The sequence below is a fragment of the Cardiocondyla obscurior genome, linkage group LG12 (assembly GCF_019399895.1).
Source record: "Cardiocondyla obscurior isolate alpha-2009 linkage group LG12, Cobs3.1, whole genome shotgun sequence".
Taxonomy (NCBI): Eukaryota; Metazoa; Arthropoda; class Insecta; order Hymenoptera; family Formicidae; genus Cardiocondyla; species Cardiocondyla obscurior.
This window is the reverse complement of record NC_091875.1, coordinates 1,066,903-1,082,442: the sequence shown is the minus strand read 5'-3', so window position 1 is coordinate 1,082,442 and position 15,540 is coordinate 1,066,903.

Sequence of the window (15,540 nt, the reverse complement as noted above, 5' to 3'; positions counted from 1 at the left end):
CTGCTGCGACTGCCACCAAAAGCGAGGGGGGCTTTAATTTTACTCTGGCGTTTTAGTGCGGTAGGTACCACGGGTCGTTCGAACGGTGCATCGTTCCCCTCTGATCCCCGTTGATTGTCTAATTATCGTAGACCGTATATGACTAACGTGGCGAGCTGAAAATTATTCAGCCGAAACTAAATGCAAGCCCAACGTAAAGCCGATTGTCGTAAACTTCTTGATAACTTTACTTGACATGATAGTATACGTTCCTTCTTTTATTTAAAGAGAAAAAAAAAATTTGTTTTAAGGGAAGACGCTTCGAGTTCGCCGAGCGCATGATAAAAATGTAATCAGATTAACTTGGCGTCGAGCTCGGCGCTTCCGCGAACTAGGACGAAAGGATGGAAAATAAACTATCTTAATCTAACCGGAAAATAAAAATGTAAGTAAAACGTTAACACGTCGTAAATCACACGATTGTAATCATCATAAAAAAAAAAAAAATTACTATAACTATGTCGAATGTAATGACGCGCGCGGAGCAAATATTCTTACGCGATCGTAGACAATTAAGAAAAGTGAATAAAAGATCGAAAGGGATTTTACGGGAATAGGAAAACTTGCGGGATTATTAATTGGGAAGTAAGTAAGAACGCCCGGCAATTCTTCCGCGGCGGGCAGGCAGATAGGCATTATTAATTTTCCAGGCGGCGAGGGGGCACGACGCGCCGCGGTATATTCCTAGTTTCGTCGTTTCTTGGTAAAGCATTGCTCGACAGCCGTTCTTAATTACCGGCGGTATCCCGAGGGACAGGAGGTAGCCGGCAGTAAATAACAGGGATGCTGCCGCTGCTCCGCTTGTACGATCCCACGGTCGCACGTGCGACAAACCGGCCTATCTCACGACCGGGGTCTGCCCACTTGCTACACGCGTACGTAGATGAGGCGGCCTGCATGCTCGCCCGGTTAGGTTATCCACGGTACATCGTAGTTAACACTCCGGTTCTCTCTATCCGGGATATAACTCCGGCCGCCGGAGCCAATAAAATCGTCGTTTATTTAATCGCGCGTCGATCCTTGCACGGCCGCTCGTTCCGCCACCCACGTAGCACGCAATCCTTAACCCTTTAACCCTCCAGTCCCATTCTTGAATAGTTTGCTGATAGAATTACGTTTCAGCCGACACTGCGCGCGGCGAGGGAAATGACTGCGAAATAAAATAATTCAGTAAAGCGTTAAATAAATTAATTAAATAAAACGCAGCTCAAAAGAACTTGCTCGCTTGTCCAACTAAATTGATAACGAAGTTGACGCTTGGACTTTTGCGTGTGTTTAATTTAGTCAAGAGTGTCGCGCGTATCTAGAACTCGTGAGGAAAACGTGCAGCGATACGGGCGAGTGGATATTCTCGTTATGTTACGTACGCGTCAGAAGCGTTACTTTTCTCCGACCTGCGCGATCTCCGGCGTGAAAGTTAGTCGAGATACGATGTAGGATGCGTTCATATGTGAGGAGCGTGCAGAATGCTCGTGCAATGACGACCCGGTCTGACCCAGCGAAAGAAAGAGAGCGAGAGAGAGAAAGAGAGAGAGAAGCAGCAGCCTCCGCGTTGGATTTTCAACATCCCGATGGTCGGGCCCGACGCGATGCATCTGCCGCAGCGCCGTCGGATGCCGTTTCGCGGATCGGTCACTGCCGCGAGCGGAGATCCTATGCATTTTTCCGTTAAGCCTCTCGAGCTAACGAAGACAAAGCGAGCCGTATTCCGCGCACTTTTGCCGGTCCGCGGCGGAAACGGCGGAATTGCGGCGGACCATATTAAGCGAGGGGTCTCTCCGAGCGCGGCGCGCTCGGAGATTTATCAAATTACGAGATATTTATGAAGGCAGGCAATTTTCAATTTTTATCGTGATACCTGCACGGAGAAAATCGACGTGCCGGCCGCGCTGATCTAATAGATTCCACGCGCCCCGGTGTCAAAGCCTGCATGCATAGAAAACTGCACGCGATCCTAACGAGACGCGGATGAAAAGCGTTGATCGGTGTCAAGGTGGTGGGCGTCTTAAGTGTACTTATATATTTAATATATATGCATGTATATATGTATATATACAATACTATATAAAATCGGTGTACGTCGACCGGCGCTAATCGACAATCGTTTGAAAGGATGTATCGCCCGTTGCCAGGGAGTAGAATCTTTCACTTTCACCGTCGTTGCTCCGAACTCCGAGGCCTCGCCCATCAAATGGTTGTGTAACCATCCCCGCGACCTGGTTCCCATAACTGTTCCAAGTACGACCGCTGGATCATCCAGGAGCGATCGGAGGGATCCGTCGAAATCCTGAGCGCGATGCTGCGCGTTAATTCGTATGCACGGCGCGTTAATCGCGAGCGGACGTTGCATAACGGGTCCTTCTTACGTGCCGGGTACTTAACCGCTAACCGGCGCAAAGCGCGCGTCTGGGAACTTTATTGCGTCTTTCCGCGAACGACGATTCGAGGGTCTATCTCGGTGCGCGGGCTATCCCGACGCGAAATTATACTAATGTCGAGTAAGGAAACCGCGCGTGGAAAGCCCCTCCGCGTTTGTTGTACAATACGTGACTTCATTACCTTTCCGCGGCCGCGCGCTTTCACTGGTGCGAAAGCAAGGTGTTGCGCAATTTTACTTAAGCCCATTTCAAGATCATAACGCAAGCCCGGCGATTGAAAAGTGAATTGCCTCGCTACCGACGCGGCCGAGCCGCCACGAATAAAACTCGAATGTCCCGCAATAATGCGCGGGCGATACATGGCATGCCGTTTGATAATTTTGGTTCTTATTACGCTCCTAATCGTCTCGGTAGTACGCGAGCACGTCGGGCTTCGTGCTCGCGTGAGTACTCAATTAGAATTATGAAGTTAAGTGCAGCCGTGTACGCGGGAAACGTATATCGGGGAGCAACCGCTCAACGTGCTTGACGTTTCAAAATTTCTTCCCGTTTGTTCATTACTGACGAGAGATTTCCCATCGGTGCAAAGCCGCGTTAAGATTTACTTAATTCTCGGCCGTAGGTCTATCGTTTTTGCTTTATCAACCCGTCACGGGGTTTTTATTTATTTATTTATTTTTATTTTATTTTATTTTTTTTTTTTTTATTCTCCGTACCGCGACGATCGTATTACCGGTGAGGGTATATGCAAGAAACTCAATGCCGTTGATAACTACTTGTTGCAGAACAGCCGCGATTTGCACCTACCACGCGAGGGTGAAATTGCAATTATTCGATCGGCCGGCCGAGCAAAATCGACAGTCGGCGCAATACCGCGCACGAGAAGGATACGGGGTGCGCGTAATTCCGGCGGTATAAAACGCGAGAGCTCCGGTCCTCATTAAAATCAGGAGCTCGCGGCAATTTCAGCCGCTCCAGACGACAAATCGATCGCTATCCGCGTCATCCGAGAAATATTCTTTCACTGGGCAATAATTAGGCCGTAAGTCTCGCGCGAGTGTCAATCGCTATATTGTAGTCGCGCGGTGGATACCTTCGCGCCGATCTGTCGCAAACGTGGTAGATAACGCCGGCAAAAAGCCGGAGGTGCAATTTTGCGGCGCGATACCGCGCGATTCTGACACACGCGGCGTTTCTCAACCTACCGTGCGGCGGGAATTGCAGCGGGAAGTGCATTACGGGAACACGGTAATTCGTTGAAACGGAGGCGGTCGATGGGGCGCGCGCTGTAAAAACGTCGCACCGCATCGCGGCGTAATTTGCGGGAGAGCCGCGCAATTTTGCGTAACGCTATCGCTACCGAATATTATTCTACGCGAAAACAACATTTACATCTCAAATTAATCGAATGTAACTGCGTTAGAGAAATCGCCGAGGTGTGTAACAATGTTGTTTTTTTTTTTTTCCTTTTTTTTCGGCGTCCTGTTAAAATTGTCGCCCCCCCTCCCCCATTTCCCCTCTCGTGACGTGTGCATGCACGCGCGACGAGATGTTATTACGAAAATAACGAGCCCTTTTAACCGCCGTCGTCCCGTCCAATTTCAGCTACAAGACCGCGTGGGTCGTTTGGCACAATACCGACATTTCGACTCGTAATAATGTACGTAATTCTCGCTGTACTGCTCTTCCGGAGAGGAAAGTTTCACTTTGCCTCGCCACATTTTTTTTTTCTTTTTTTTCTTTTTTAGCGCCTCATAAGGATAAACTCGAGTTCTCCCACGCACAATAAATAACCGCCTGCAAAATTATTAGTCAAGAACACGCGTTGGTCTGCGTAATTACGTAAGCGTTATCGCCACCGCTTCTGTGCGGCAACTCGCTTATCGAACTAATCAATAAAAAAATCGTCATTAACGAGTCATTTTGCTTATCGCCGATTGCTCGGCGGGATTACTCAATTTCGGTCACCACATCGAATAACTTACTTTTTTTTTTTTCTTTACTAAAATAGGACGTTGGCTAACGATTTTCTAAAGTTCACGAAGAAGACACCGAGCAACTTCCCCCTCGTAACTCATTCGCTCGTGTAGGATCAAGGGTCGCACTCGGGGCGCGTCCGAAACTCCGGCAGTTACCGGGACCGCTGTCGACATAAATTGCGCCGACCTTCGCCGCGAATGGCGAAAATTTTAGGCTGGGTATACTCGGCGTTCGCGGATATACTTGGTTAATCGTCATACTCGACAATTACATTACCCAATACGCGCTTAATTGACCGCACGGTTACTACCGAGCTCGGTGCGTATACCGCTGGCAAATTATCTCGCGACCGTGAGATTACAATAACGTGTAATAGAAGGGCCGGGACACACGAAAATATGTTGCCGCGATTGAGAGTAAAATCGCATTCAGATCGGGTGAGCTTTTATTATTTTTCGTCTTGAAGATAAGTATATCAGCTTTGATTTCGATCGCCGGGTAACGCGAGAGTTTCTCTCGCTGGACCGAACTCGGCAACGCGATCGTTAAGATCGAGAAGGCAACAACGTTGCTCCGAGAACGCGAAGACCGATTAGATTTATGGTTCGGCAGTGGCAATTCGCCAAGACGTTTTCGCAGCGCATGTCGGCCGATGGTTATAGGGTAAGAGGAAGATACCAGGCGAAAGACCGGTCTCTCCGTCGAGGATATCTCCGATGGATCCCGGGAAAATGGGAGGTACTGGGACGAAGCCGCTCGTCCGGCGAACGATCGCGGCGCTAATCATGCGAGTCGGAATCGCCGAGATTTAATTTTCGAGCTCTACGATTTTGGAATTCCACATTTTCATTTTCTTATTTATTTATTTATTTTTTCCCTCAGATCTTCAGGCGTGTTTTTAGATATTTAAAGTCACCAGATACTTACGATTTGCATTTATATTGCGGGCACAAAAGTTTGACCCTCGGATTATCGCGCGCAGCAGCTCAAACGATTCCGAAACTCCGCGAGGTATAATTTTCTCCGTCGTTTCTGCGCGGATATTCTTCGAAACCTTGCGTCGTATCGTCAAAGGTGGAAATGGCGTCAAACCGCGGTGGAAAACCGTGGGCGATGTTTGACTCGTTATTCGAGCGCCGGTATTTTCCGTGCTACCGCAAACATTTATTTACGCGCTCGGGGCAACTACGTAAATTAGAGGCTGCTGCTGCTGTTGCTGCTGGCTGCGCGACCATATTTGAAGTTGGTAATCATAATTATGTTTAGCGCGGGGAAAGTTTACCGCGGCGAATAATTTTGCGCGCTTCGGCCACACGTAAAATATTCCGCTGAAACCCACCACCCTGGTACATCCCACCCGCATAACCGAGCTCGGCGCGCCAATTATTCCTCTCGCGCCAAATTTTCGGGCAAATTGAAAAATAACAACGGGGGACGATGCGGAATTATTAAAATAAACATGTCCGCGGAAATAATCGACGAATACGAATTCAAGATGGGGTGGAGGTGTGCTTCTGTTACCCCGACGTCGCGCTCGCACGAAATTAGCCGCGCATCTTTATTCGCTTATCTCGGGCAGGAATCTCGGCGATGCGCGTTATTATCCGTCTATCGCAGCATCTCGTAGATACCGGATTTTTGCGTCGTTACACTGAAATCAAATATCCACGGAAGGCGAGGCGAAAGGAGAGCTCGCGAAGGTCGGCGGCAAAATGAGCAAGACGTCGCGGTACCTCCCACCTCGTTCGGGGCGAAGAAAAGGTCTTCGCGGCCTGCCCGGAGATCCGAGCCGGCGGGCCGAAACTTCGCGGCCGATCGTTAAGCCTGAGGGATCCCCGACCGCGTTCCGTTAAGCCGTGAAAGGTCACCGAGATCGGCGGCGGCGAGAGGACGGTCTGCGGAGATATAAATCCTGCAGGCGTGGATAACGCCCGCGCGATTCGAGAAAGAAACTCCGATCGGCAAGGATCCGCGACGATTTTCGAGAGCGTCGTAAAAGCGGCTGATTCACGGTAGACGTCCGATTCCGCGAATGCGCGCATAATTCGGCGCGGGATCCTCCTCGCCGCGCATTCCCGAACGCGGCGGGCATTGTACAAGGCGGCCGAGGGATTTGCGAGGTCCAAATCTGAAGAAATGCGACGCGAATGGACTTTATTGCCCGGCGGTGTCGGCCGTGAGAGACTTTAGGGGACCTTAAGATACGCGTATTTCACGCCCACGAGATTTCCACCGGTCGCGCGGCAGGAAAAAAGGCACAGAGAGAACGACCAAGGGTAGTAAAAGACGTGGCTGCGCCTCCATCCCCCGGCGAAGTCCTCGTTAACGCGAAAGAATTCGTTCGCGCCGTTAATTCCTTTCCAGCGACACGATCGACGGATGGCAGCGCGTGAAAACGCGTGGGGAGCCGTCGGTTAAACGCTTAATGCTAATTCCATATTATCTAGCATCGCGCAATAATTTTCACCGATGTACACGCTCCTTATTAGGCACGCTAACTCCTTCAACGATAACGCATTAAAATACTCTCGCCGCGTAGCATCTCGAACGCGTGCACGCGCGCCGTGTTTATTAAAATCTTTAACAAACTAGCGCTTAACTCGCCGCGCCGTCAGCGTGGTATGCAGCTTGCCATTCGTGCGAATATCCGCACGTCGCGGCTCGGTAAAAAAATATTCGCGAACGATCCCGTTGCCAGCTACCAACGTTCCAAGCTCGTATGTCGTGCGCGAACTAATGACGATTCTAGGAGCGCGCGGCTCTGCAAAATTTGCATTGGACTTTGCATAATTTCCCGGGGCGTAGGAATAAACAGCCTGGCGTTAAGACGGCCGGACTCCTCGGGCGACGTGCGAGAAAGAAACGAGCGATCCGAGAACGCGCGGGGCGTCTCGTTTCTGGATCCGGTCGCGATCTATCGGCAATCGGGACGTTCGATCTGATGCGCGTTTCCAATTTATCGCGCTCCGAGAATGACGGGGCTCGACTCACTTCACCTGACGTTCAAATATTTGCAAGATATTATTCCCTTCAATATATCGATTTCTTTTCGATGTTATCCTCCTCGTGCACGCTGCACCTCGGTAATCTTTTTGTTAATTATTACAAATCTTTTTCTATTAAAATTTCTTATGAATTATTCAAAGCTCTTTCGATGACAGTCGCTTTTTATTTCGAACCGAAACCGAAACGCGATACTAAAAGGGAGCTGCGCTCGTCAAAAGATGCCATCGATTGCCAGCATTATGCTCTAGTGCGTCCGAGTACAACTTTTAACGGGCAGCGCGAGAAGCAATAAAAGAAGCGTGGCCGAGGCCTTTTTTTCCGGAGAAATAAAAGGGCATAATGTATTGGCGCATCGGGAAGCCGCAGGCTATTGCCAGCCCGCGAACGTAAAGCTCGAAGACACGTGTGCGACGAGTAAAAAGTAGATTATACGCGCCTCGTGGTGATAAAAGTTCAAAGCGAGCCAGCGGAAACCCGTGCGGCCGAATGTTCTTTCATCGACGAGTCTGTAGCCCGACGAATCTATTGATCCCCGTTCCGCCCATGAAACGGACATTATTCAATTTGGGAGGAAAAACGACGAGTTGGAAACATTAAAAATTACATTCAAACAGTGCTCCCCGTTAAAAGGTTTCATTCGGTTACGCGATATTACATTTATTCGTACATTAAGCTATAAATATGGTTAAGCAATTTTTTTTTTTTTTTTTTTTTTTTTTAATTTGCATTAACTCGTCACCGAATATTTTGTGGGCAGATTCCGCAAATGTGATTATCCCAAATTCGATTACCGTCATATACGTACTTTGAACGATACCAGATTGAATAAGCGAATTGTCTCGTTATCATTATTATTGACTGTTTTACGTGTCGGAATGAGGTTCTCAATGCAGAATTTAAATTAGTGGAGTTTTCGTAGGAGGGAAGAAGAGGAAGGAATCGAATAGAGTCGAAAATTCTTTGGGCGGACGGTCTTCAAAGGGTAGCGAGATAAAAGGCGTTCTTGTAACTGTCGCATCTGCGTCGTATCAGCGGCTATGTGTCGCGAGTTGTCGCTCTCCATAACATGCTCCGAATTACCCGCGGCCCTCTCGCCCGGCCTGAAATATTTCGAAACGTCTCCGGCGCGGAGGTGTCGGTCCGCGTGAAAAATTAACGCCGCTCGCGCGTAAAAGTTAACGAGATTACGTTTCCCGGCGCGGAAGCGGCTAAAACGATTTATACGCCGGCGGTTCGCGGGCAGTCCCTTACTTTTACGACGCGTGAAGGAGTTGAAACGCGGCGACACGCGTGGATATTACATTACGCGCGGCGTTACCTGCAAAAATTTTAATATTTTACTCACGTGTGCGAGCTTTTTGCGTTCTATTGTGGAGAAAGAGTAATAGGCGAAGTTTGACGTATTCCCGATTATCTTCCATAAATTACAAAGCTCGTTTAAACATTCAGACGACTAGACATTTTGAAATTAGAAATTAATTCTGGAAAACTTCAATTCTATTTAAGGTAATATGACCGATAAATAATTCAATGTGAGATTCACAAATGTTAAAAAGAAAAGAAAATGTATATAGGAAAGCGTTAAGTTTTACGGTAGAAGTTTTTCATGGTCGTCGTATTAAGTGTTTTCACTCCTCGAGGCGTGATAGGAAAGAAGTCTTAATCGTCGAAACGTTTTCTCGTGACGAACCTTCCTGCAAACTGCGCAGAGTTTTCGGAGAAATATCTCTCCCTTTCTTTTTTAGAGTCGCGAGCATAACCGGCCGATCCCATCGCCAGCACCCTTCAACAGAGAGTCCGCCCTTTATCTGTGTTTTATAGCTGAAACGAAGGGCGGTGGCGTCGGAGTACTAACATTTTTCCCCTTACTTTTGCGCCCTTCCGCTTTCAGATCTCTTTCTTCAAGACACCGTGCTAGCACGGCCAAGTCCTTTACCTAGTTTTCAGTGCGCCGAATCTTGCACGGGCTCGACCCGCCGCGATGACGTATTTTTTAACTGCCGGCGACACACGTAGTCTAATCTACAGCGCTATTATCGCGCCTTTTATGGCGCATAAATCAGATCAGCCAAAGTGGAGTCGCGGCCTGTGTCTAATCCGCTCCGCCGGTCCATCCCTCGCTCTTCGCTCGCCGTTATTTGACCTTTCGATAAAAAGCTCGGACGACACGTAGGTGAGGACTCCTCCTCTTTCTCCTCGGAACTATAAAAAAATGTACTAGGATCTGGCGGTCGCTGTTAGACGCGTTCGAATAAATCGTCGACATTTTCGGCAGCAAAAGTTACAGAATTTGTGTCTCGCAAATTTAACATCTCGCTGTAATTTCGAGGGAGTAGTATTAAACATCTTTTTTTTTCCCCTTTTTTTTTCCGTTTTTTCAAGATTATGATATCAAATGAGACGTCATTGTGTAATAATTTATTTGAACGTGGCGTGTCGGGTGCAACGTACAAATGGTATTGTTCCTTTTAAATTGTTTTCGCAAAAATGATAAAGCGCCCGGCGTCCTACGCGAGACGAGCGCGGATTGTGGGCCGTTGGCTCTTTCCCTCGCGAGTGGGCTTCGCAGACCGAAGACCTTCTTGCTCGACGTGCTCGTGAGCTCGAGGAGATCCCCGGGACCGCGTTTCTACGTTGATTGATCGCGTTTGCTCATCGTGCCGCTTTTCTGCCCGAGTCTAATGTTCTTTTTAATACCTGTTTACAGCGAGCTAGTGCACTCTCTCGTGTTTTCTACGTGATTCCATATTTGGGATCGGGCGATAAGCAGTACTATATGGGAATCATTAGGCGATTTAATAGCGTAGGACAGTCTCTTTCCTTTGTTTTGAAAGTTAAAGAGGAAATTTAAGAAAATATATTTTCAGCACACATTCTTTAACAATTCCAGACTTCGCAAAGAAATTACAGCCGTCAACTACTCAGCTCATATTTATTTATAAATTTAACGATGACGGTAAAAAAAAAAAAATTTTTTTCCCCCGAAAGTCAGTGTGTTGCGTATGCAAAAAAATGTCTAACTGGTTATTTTATTATCAAGTGAATCGGTTAGGCAGTATATTATTTTGTGTCGCCCGATAATTTATAAGAGTGAATCTGGAGATACTAAACCATCTACATTGATATATCCTTTTAATTATCATATTCATTTTATATCTTGTCGTTCACGCTTTTATTACGAGGCCTTACCTCGCGTGGTTTCAAATTAAATTTCGCTATTGGAATAACAGGCGTCGTATCGCAGACGCAGAACGTATACTACTAAATCAACTGGCTCTTCCAGTTCTTTGCCGAACCATAATAAAACACCTATCTATCCGTTTAGCATTTTACGAGCGTGTCCCTCGCGCGCCACGCAATTCCAGACGACGGCGAGTCCTTAAAATCGCAGTTCGAGACTGGCGGACCGTGTGCACATCGGTGAAGCAACGAGCTTCGAGCTACGAGTTTAGAAACTGTACAAAGAGCAGATTGCTTTTTGAGCGAAGTGGGAAAGAAATGAGAATTAAAATACATTATTGCAAATTTCAATGCACGTATTTTTTTTTCTCTTTTTTTTTATTTATTGTTATTATAAATAAACGTTAAAATTAAAGATTTGATTTGTTTCTAAAATATGTGCAACGATAAGTACTAATATTAAATTAAAAAAAAAAAAAGAATAACGATTACTTTATTATCTTCAGTATAAACAATGTGGTTTAATGTTCATCCCACGCGTCTTCGCATGTTTCAAGTTTTCACGCGCCCACTGAAGGGTTAGTACTACGTTCGGGATGATTCTCTTCGCGTTTTGCAGGATTCGTCGCTCGCCGATGTGTACGAGGCCTACGGCCGCACTTTCCGGCGCGACGGTAAATCTTTTCTGGCCGCGCGGGCCGCGACACGAAACGGCGTGTCAAATGCGGGAAAAGAGCTCGCCGGGGCCATAAATGCGGGGAAAGGGATTCTTTTTGTGCGGTCGAGAAACACACATGTATATATATATATATATATATATATATATATATATATATATATATATATATATATATGTATATAGATATATATACATCGTATACATTATATGTATATGATACATACATATACCTCCGCTCGCGCCCGGTCGTTGCGGCCGATCCGGGGACGACCGCAAGCGGAACACCGCAGAGTTCCTGGTACCCTGGGCGAATGCACCGCGCCGTTGTTCGAAGGGACGTTCGAGACGGGCGTCACTGACCGAAAAAACTCATTCTTTCTCGCGGCAAAGGAGCGGAAAGCCGCGGCGGCGGCGCGGCGCTCGTAAAAATATTATTTACGTTCGTCACGATGCCCGCCCGATCGCTCCGCGCGAAGCTCCTCTCTCGGATTCTTCTGCGCTCCGATGTACCCGACGGCGCTCTTAATTCGTCACGATATCTAGACTCTCGTCCGCACTTGTCAACGACCGTTCCGCGCAAATCGCGAAGAGGCGAGCGGAGATAAATCGCGCCTTTTACGTTGTGTATTATGTATAAAAAAAAAAAGCGAAAAAAAAAAAAGAAAAAAGACGAAACGAGATCGCGAGCGCAGTTAGCTAATTATGTGAATAACATTTAAATATAATTTCGAGGTAATTTGAATGTTGATGACGGTCAATATTAACGCGCGTGCATATTCATGGAACGATTTACCCAGGGATTTGAAAGAAAATAAAATTATTTTAGTCGAGCAGTTTCTGTCTATTTTAACTACATCTAAAACTTCTATCTCAGTGTCCTTAATCACTTGGTGGCCGCAAGAGTAGACGGTGTATTTTTATAAATCCATCGCGAGACGTCGAACTGAAACGTCTACCTTGTCGGGGAGATTTCTAAACCGCCGAATAGCGGCCACGTATTGAAAGGGCGTTCACTCGAGCCTCCGTGAAGATAAGGGAGGGGAAGCGATACCGCGGGCAAGAGGCAAAAGAGAGACCGACAGTGAACGACCGAACGAGGAGAAAGAGTGCAACGACACGGTACGGGAGTGAAGAAACCAGGCAACGACGACGACGACGCCGACGACGACGACGACGACGACGACGTGGTGGATGGCGAAGAGAACGAAAAGGTGGAGGCCGATGGAGCCGAGGAACGAGCTCGGCCGCGCCCGGGGGAGATTATGATAATGCCGGCAGACGTTTCGGGGCCGTAAAAATAATATGATGGTGTCTCGGCACGGCTACCGGGTACTTTGGCCGCTCGCGTGCACGGTGATTCATTCCGGCGCGATAAAAAGCGACGTGACTCAAACTTCGGTCGAAGAGAGGTACGTGGGCATACACGCGCACCTCTCTCTTTCTCTTTTTCTTTTTCTCTCTCTGTCTTTCTCTCTCTCTCTATTCTTTTCTCCCCGTTTTCTTTCGACGTGTTTCGTTTTTTGCCGCGCTTACCCTCGCACTCGTACGATTTTTTTATTTCGAAATCTCATTATTTTCTGTCACAAAATTTGCAGCTGCGACATTAATTTGTAGTTTATAATTGATACTCGTTTTTTGTGTCATTTATATTTTATTTTACCTGTTTACTAGGAAACTTTTCGCGTGTAATCAGTATCTTTACACTCTACCTTGTAGAAGTTCGTGCATTTTGTCGTAGCGCTTGAAAGAACTTGTCCCAAAGCGCTCAATAAATGAAGTCTGTCTCTTTCTCTCTTTTTTTCTTTTTTTTTGTCTTTCTTCTCTCTCTGTTTCTGCTTTTCTTTTTCTTCTTCTTCTCTTTCGCGCGAAACCCTTCGCGCCCAAAGCTGCCCACAAGAAGGGCCGGCCATCCGAGTTCCTCGACGACTTCTCGACGCTCGCTCGCGAAATTGCGGCTTATTTCGAGCTCGGTATTAAACCCCGCGCGCGCAATTTCGATAAGCCCTGCGATCGACGAAATTTTCAATTTCCGTCACGATTGCTATTCGGAGATTGAAAAATGTTAAAGAGCCTGAAAATTTTTGACGTACTGTTTACGATCCAATAAAAAGTACCGACATTGTAACGTGTAATGTTCAGCGGATTTAAATGACCTCGTTGAAATTAATAAGAATTTCATTAGGCGAAAAGAAAGATGTTTACTGTGACATCAACGAGCTTTATGTAAATGCGCGCTCCATAACGTCATACTTTGCGTCGGTATACCAATCGGCTTATGTCAGCGTAATATGCTCGTAAACGAGAGTATCAAGGTATCTGAAGATAGAAAAGGAAGGAAACTAAAAATAATTATATTATTTTCTTGGGACATTCGTTTTTATATGCACAGATCGCGGATTAACGGTAGACATTTTAACGTTTTTATGGAAAATAACGCTTGTTTTTTTTTTTTCTTTTTTTTTTTTCACGAGAGAATCTCGTGGGAAAGACCGAAGCGGCTCCGTTATGCGCAAGATACCGCTGGATAATCTTGTACGGCCATAAATGTCGTCGATTTTCAATAACCGACTTCATTGAGAAAGGTCGCATCGCGTCGCGGTATTTCGCGGGGTCCATTCCGAGTATTTACTCACTCGCGCCGTGGCGATTCCCGGTCTTAACGCTCTTTCGAACGAGCGACAGATTTTTACGACGCTCTCTTGTCCCCGTCTCGGGCCAGGTGCGACGTTGATTGCTCGATAAAAGTGACGTTGGTCGTTCAGCACGCGGCAGTAAGTGTCCTGCGCGATCGCGATATGACGCGAAATACGAGGCGATCTCTATGGCTCACCGGCAGCGAAAAAGCTCGACGCGCGAAAACGATCGCGGATAACGGCGAGGTCGAATCTTGCGTATAAGGGCTCGCACTGCGGAATGATCCTCGTTAACCCCTCGACCGTTGCACGGCCACCGAGTATCGAGAATGCGCGCGTAATTAAGGAATTACAGAAATTTTTACGATGCCGTTTTGTGCCGGAAAAATTGCGAGAGCGTTGAGCTGTTCACGGACGTGGATCACAGCGATCGAAAAAATTGACGCGATTATGCTTTTAATCGGTGACATTAATATTACTGCGTATCGAGATTTTTTTTTTTTTTTTTTTTTTTTTTTTTTTGTTATAAATGCGACGAAAGTTGGTAAAAACTGGAATAAGTTGTACCCGAAGTAGGATTGAAGGGAAAGCCTGCATTTTTCAAAGAGAGATTACAGTGAACGGCGGCAAATTCGGCAGAGTAAACTCCCGAAGACGCGGAGTTCGTACGCACATCGATCTCCAGTGCGAGCCACAAGGCGCTGTTATGCGGCCGAAACTGAACCCATAATTGCGGGTCCAGTTCACTCACACGCGGTACCGCTATTTTTGCCGTGCATCGGATAAATGCTCGTATCGCGACCTGCCCCACACTAGCCCGATACTTTTACTTTAAAGATCCGCGAATCGGCGTGCTCTCAAAACTCGGAAAAATTTATTCATTGAATTTTTAAAAACAGTTAAATTGTATTAAAAAAAAAAAAGAAAAAAAAATTGTTGATCAAACTTTTATTCGAGTCATTTATCTGGCAAAGAAAAATTAATTTTATTAATTTTTTATTTACTGCCGTTGGATTTATTTATGAAATGCGTTACGCATTTATTTCCAATTTTTTGAAAGGAGTTCGGTCACGTTGCGGAGTTGGTTTTTGTTAGCTGCATTTCGAAACGCTTCCAGATGATGCATCGAACAATTTTAAAGCGTCGAATCCGCACGGGGGTAACGGTAGATACTTCTCGCAGCACGCCCAGTGAATTTACGAGAGGAAACGCGGCCTCGGTTATTTGTCGACGACTCTCGCATTTATTTTTCTTATGCCCGGCGGGTGTTTTCTTCGTTGTTGCCCGGCGTCGCCGGTGCGTTTCTGCCGTTGCTTTTCCGCGGCGCGATGAAAATTCACGGATGCGCTCGGCCGCCGGATGCAGTTTGCATAATGCGGTAGTAACTTATCGCGCCTGCATATCGTTGCCGGGACGCGGCCTGACCGCGAACACTGCGGGACATCGTCCGATTTTTTCGCGCGATAGCTCCATAAATGGTAGCGCGGTGATTAGCTGCTCACGACCCGCCGGCTATATACAGGACGCTCGAAAACTGCATGCTAATATCGCGTCGGATACCGCCCTTTACATTTTATAATTAACTTCGATTTTAGATTAAAAGTAGATATTATGGAGAAATCCGATCGGGAAACTTTTCGTTGAG